We start from the raw sequence: 4,862 nt of genomic DNA on the forward strand, positions 1-4,862 counted from the left end.
ATCCCCACACTTCTGCGTGGGTTTTCTGTTCTTCATCGGAGCCTCTGACCAGCACACCTGCCCTTCCTTATAAGCAACTGCTGCAGATGGCAGGCATTTCCAGCTTCTCCCCAGCCCTCCAGTTCCTAAAAACCATAATCAAATAGTTACAGAAGTTTGTGAGTAGAAGAATGGAATTCAGGGGCACCCACCTGGTGGCTGGGTTGATTGGTTAAGCCCCTGGCTCTTGATTTCAGCTCAGGTGATAATCTCAGGGTCACGGGGTCAGCCAGCCTCCGGCTCTGCGCTGGGCATGGAGCCCGTTTAAGATCCTCCTGTCCAATGAACAGGAGTTCTCAGGCCCAGGGGATGGGTAAGGTCCAGCCCCTCTTCCACACAGGACCTTCTCCTCCCCAGCTCTGGGGTCAGCATAAAGGGGCCAAGTACATCTGACTCAGGGGAGAGCATCACAGGAGCCACCATGTCCTTCCAAGGAGAAGAGAAGGGTGTGTTATAGGGGGAAAGCAGCCCTGTGGATCGGGAAGGGCCCTCTGGGAGGGTTAATATTTGCACTGCAGGTCTAGAGGAGGGAGGTGGGAGGGTAAGAGGGCAAAATGAGAAATTCAAGAGTCCATGAGGGGCTTCGTGACATGGGTCAAACTTCCCTGATGCCTAACTCTTGGGTCAGGAGAATAATAGGAATAATAATAGGAAATGGATATGCTAACTTTTCCCTCTGATGTTATGACTCCCCCTTTCTTTTTTTTTCTTTTAAAGATTTTATTTATTTATTCATGAGAGACACACAACAGAGAGAGAGAGAGAGAGAGAGAGAGAGAGAGAAGGGGGGCAGAGACACAGGCAGAGAGAGAAGCAGGCTCCCTGCAGGTTGCTCAATGTGGGACTTGATCCTGGGACCCTGGGATCACCACCGGAGCCAAAGGCACCCGCGCATCCCTACAATTCCCCCTACCTTATCCCCAGCCACTCAGGTAAGTCTGACACATGGTGGTGGGACAGGAGAAAAAAGGGAAGTCTGTCACCCCTGGACTGCCCCCGAAGAGGGAGAGGTGTCCCATCAGGGGACCTCGGAGTCAAAGAGAGTCAAAGCCAGCTGTGGGGTAGGGAACAAAAGAAGGACTAACCCCGCTGGAGGCGGCTGAAAGCACAGGTGGGACAGCCGGGTCCCTGGGACTCAGAGGCCTGGGCCGAGTGGAGGCTGGCACATTCTAACTCTTCTGCGGAGAGGCAGGCAATCTTATTAAACAACCAAATGTCAGATATCAAATATTTACACACACTATCTTGCCACGGCACATGTTTTTCCACCAGGGACACTGGTGAGACTGCTCTACTACGTGCACTGTTGCCAGAGTGAAATTCCGGAAACCTGCTCAGAAGCCTAGAACACAGGGTTTGTTTACTGTTTGTGGTCACAACACTTTGGAGGATGTGATGAAAGCTACGGTCTTCTTCCTGGAAAAATATATGCAGGTTTGCCTATTACCCTAGGGGATGGAGGTGGTAGCCCGTGCCCCGGTTGTCTCCCAAGACCTCGGATGAAAATCTAACTCCTCCCCGCCGCTGGGATGTTTCCCAGCCTCCCCTCATGCCAGCGCTGAGCCCCTCTACTTTCTCTGCCGTGTCCCACATGTACCTTGAACTGTCCCACCTTTGAATCTGGAGTCAGAGGTCCTGACTGGTCCCCCAACTGCCGGGCAGCCAGGGCCACAGGAGGGGAGGGAACAGCCCCAGCCAGTCTTGAGCACCCCCACTCCCACCTCTCTGCTTGGCCAGTGCTGGCTCCTGACTTGGTGGTGCTTTCTTGGCCTGACTCCCATCTGTCCCCGGATTTGCATTTCCCACTGTTCCCAGACTTCACAGCCCAGACTCCTGGGGCTTCTGGACACAGAGCCTGACAGAGCAAATGGGATTTGACCTCAGGAGAGTCCTCACCCTTTTCTTCTCCACCTACTCATTTACTAAAAAGCAGTCTGGGCATCACTCAGTGTGCACCATGCTCAGGTGTGAGCCATGCTCCAGAGTGTGCTGTGCTTGGGTGTGCCCCGTGCTCAGTGTGCACCATGTTTGGTGTGCCCCGTGCTCAGTGTGCACCATGCCCTGTAGTGCACTAGGCCCAGGCATGCAGGGGGCTCAGGCTGGGGGCGGCGGGCAGCCTCACGGAAGTGCACGCCTGGAGGCCTGCCGCAGGGAGACAGCAGGGCCCTGGTACCGGCAGGAGGACATGCCTTCTGAGGGGGGCCATGAATGTTCCAAGGAGAAGGTGTGTGTAAAACATGTGAGACCAGAGGGAAGAAGGCGTCAGGATGGTCTGGGAGGTGCACGTCTTTCAGGATGTGTGGACTCAGTGCCTGCAGGGAGTGCCCAGAACTGAGGAGACACGGGAGGAACCTTCCAGTATCTCCAAGCTCTACCCCGAGGGCAGGGGAAGTGGTGAAGGCACCCCCCCTCCAGGCCCCTGCTGTCCTGCTGGTCAGCGCTGCCACCTGCCACTCCATCCCTGGGGGCCTTGGGCCCTGCAGCACAGGCTCTGGGATCTATTCCTCCTGGCCCCTCCCCGCCCCTGAAGACAGGCACCCACGTCCTAATTGTTTACAGGGTTGGTGCCCATCACTATTATTTTTTTAGCTGCTAATCCCCAAGAGGAGCCAGAAAAGGCTAATATAATAACCTGAGGGGGAAAAAAAAATAACCTGAGGTGTGGGTGGGCCCTGCAGTGGAGTGAGAAGCTTCCAGAATCTTCCACAATCCCCACCCTTAGTCCTGACTTTGTCCTGAAAGCGCTCCCTTCGCTTTCATTCCTTGTGGTGGACTCACTAAAGCACCCCAGCCCTCATTCTTGCATACACGTTAGAGGAATGGCTCGGACGGATTTCTGACTAGGCCGCAGAGGACGTCTTGGGGCACGACCCGGGGCATGCACCCAGTACCCGCCACGTGCCACACTCCAACACAGTCAGTTTCCTGAAAAAAGATTGTACTTTCTACCAATGATGCCCTCTGATATTTTCTACTGTCGGTACTCTATTTCTTTCCTTCCCCACCCCCCTTTTTTGGTGGGGGTGCTGTCGTCACAACCCACAGAACTGATTTCCGTACCCACTAATGGGCTGCAAGTGGCAGTCCAGGAAGTATCATGCACCGAAACGATGTGCTGAGACCGTCCCCAGGAGCCCCTCTTCCAGCTGAGATGCCCCGGCTGAAACCCGGAGTCCACCTTGGCTTCAAGAGTTATTTTGAGTTCCCAGCAGCTTCCTGGGTCTTTCTCGCTGGGGTGGGCGGGATCCAGGGGCAGTGGGAGGCACCGACAAAACGAGGGGCCACTGTGCAGGAAACCTGAACCGCACCTTACCCAGACCCCAGAAGTGCATGAACAGTTATGCCCCAGGCCGATTCCACCAGTCATATGCCCTAATACCTATCACCCTGCACCCACACACAACCCCTTACCTCTCCCCCTTGAAAAAGCCCGCTTGCCCCCCACACCCCCGTGACCTCCTGGCCGCCACCACTTCCTGCAGGCCTTGGAACCTCGCCCCAGAGCGTGGTCATTAAAAGCTTGGCCACAGTAACTTCTTGCAAGATACATCTATGAAGGCAAGAGAAACCAAAGCAAAACTGAATTATTGGGATTTCATCGAGATAAGAAGCTTCTGCACAGCAAAACAGTCAACAAAACTCAAAGACAACCTACAGGATGGGAGAAGATATTTGCAAATGACGTATCAGATAAAGGGCTAGTTTCCAAGATCTATAAAGAACTTATTGAAGTCAACAGCAAAGAAACAAACAATCCAATCATGAAATGGGCAAAAGACATGAACAGAAATTTCTCCAAAGAAGACACAGACATGGCCACAAGCACATGAGAAAATGCTCCACATCACTGGCCATCAGGGAAATACAGATCAAAAACACGATGAGATCCCACCTCACACCAGTGAGAATGGGGAAAATTAACAAGGCAGGAAACCACAAATGTTGGAGAGGATGCGGAGAAAGGGGAAGCCTCCCGCACTGTTGGTGGGAATGTGACCTGGTGCAGCCACTCTGGAAAACTGTGTGGAGGTTCCTCAAAGAGTTAAAAATAGACCTGCCCTACGACCCAGCAATTGCACTGCTGGGGATTTACCTCAAAGATACAGATGCAGTGAAACGCTGGGACACCTGCCCCCCGATGTCTCTAGCAGCAATGTCCACAATAGCCAAACTGTGGAGGGAGCCTCAGTGTCCATCGAAAGATGAATGGATAAAGAAGCTGTGGTTTATGTATACAATGGAATATTCCTCAGCTATTAGAAACGACAAATACCCACCATTTGCTTCGACGTGGATGGAACTGGAGGGTATTATGCTGAGTGAAATAAGTCAATTGGAGAAGGACAAACATTATATGGTCTCATTCATTTGGAGAATATAAAATATAGTGAAAGGGAATAAAGGGGAAGGGAGAGAAAATGAGAGGGAAATATCAGAAAGGGAGACAGAACATGAGAGACTCCTAACTCTGGGAAACGAACTAGGGGTGGTGGAAAGGAAAGCGAGTGGGGGGTGGGGGTGACTGGGTGACGGGCACTGAGGAGGGCACTTGATGGGATGAGCATTGGGTGTTATGCTATATGTTGGCAAATTGAACTCCAATAAATTTTTTTTTAATTAAAAAAAAAAAAAGCCTGTTTCGACCAGCTTTTGCCTGGCCTCTCTATTCCATTTCACTTGGATTAAACCTGACACTTGGATTAAACCTGACACTCGCCAGCTTAGAAATGTTCCCCTTCAGTCATTCCCACAAATAGTACAGGTTCTTGAAGTGTTAGCTCCCAGTGTTGCTCCGGCCCTGGTGTGCTGGTGAGAGGCTGGTG

General features: G+C 52.3%; 1 long non-coding RNA gene across 1 annotated transcript; it reads left to right on the plus strand.

Annotated features, from left to right (window-relative positions):
• Positions 1-809: 809 nt before the first annotated feature.
• LOC140600612 (uncharacterized) lies at positions 810-4,586 on the plus strand. The gene is made up of 3 exons (XR_012003799.1): positions 810-971; positions 1,312-1,473; positions 3,522-4,586. It is a non-coding gene; the product is annotated as an uncharacterized lncRNA (long non-coding RNA).
• The last annotated feature ends 276 nt before the right edge of the window (positions 4,587-4,862 follow it).

The sequence above is a fragment of the Canis lupus genome, chromosome 12 (assembly GCF_048164855.1).
Source record: "Canis lupus baileyi chromosome 12, mCanLup2.hap1, whole genome shotgun sequence".
Taxonomy (NCBI): Eukaryota; Metazoa; Chordata; class Mammalia; order Carnivora; family Canidae; genus Canis; species Canis lupus.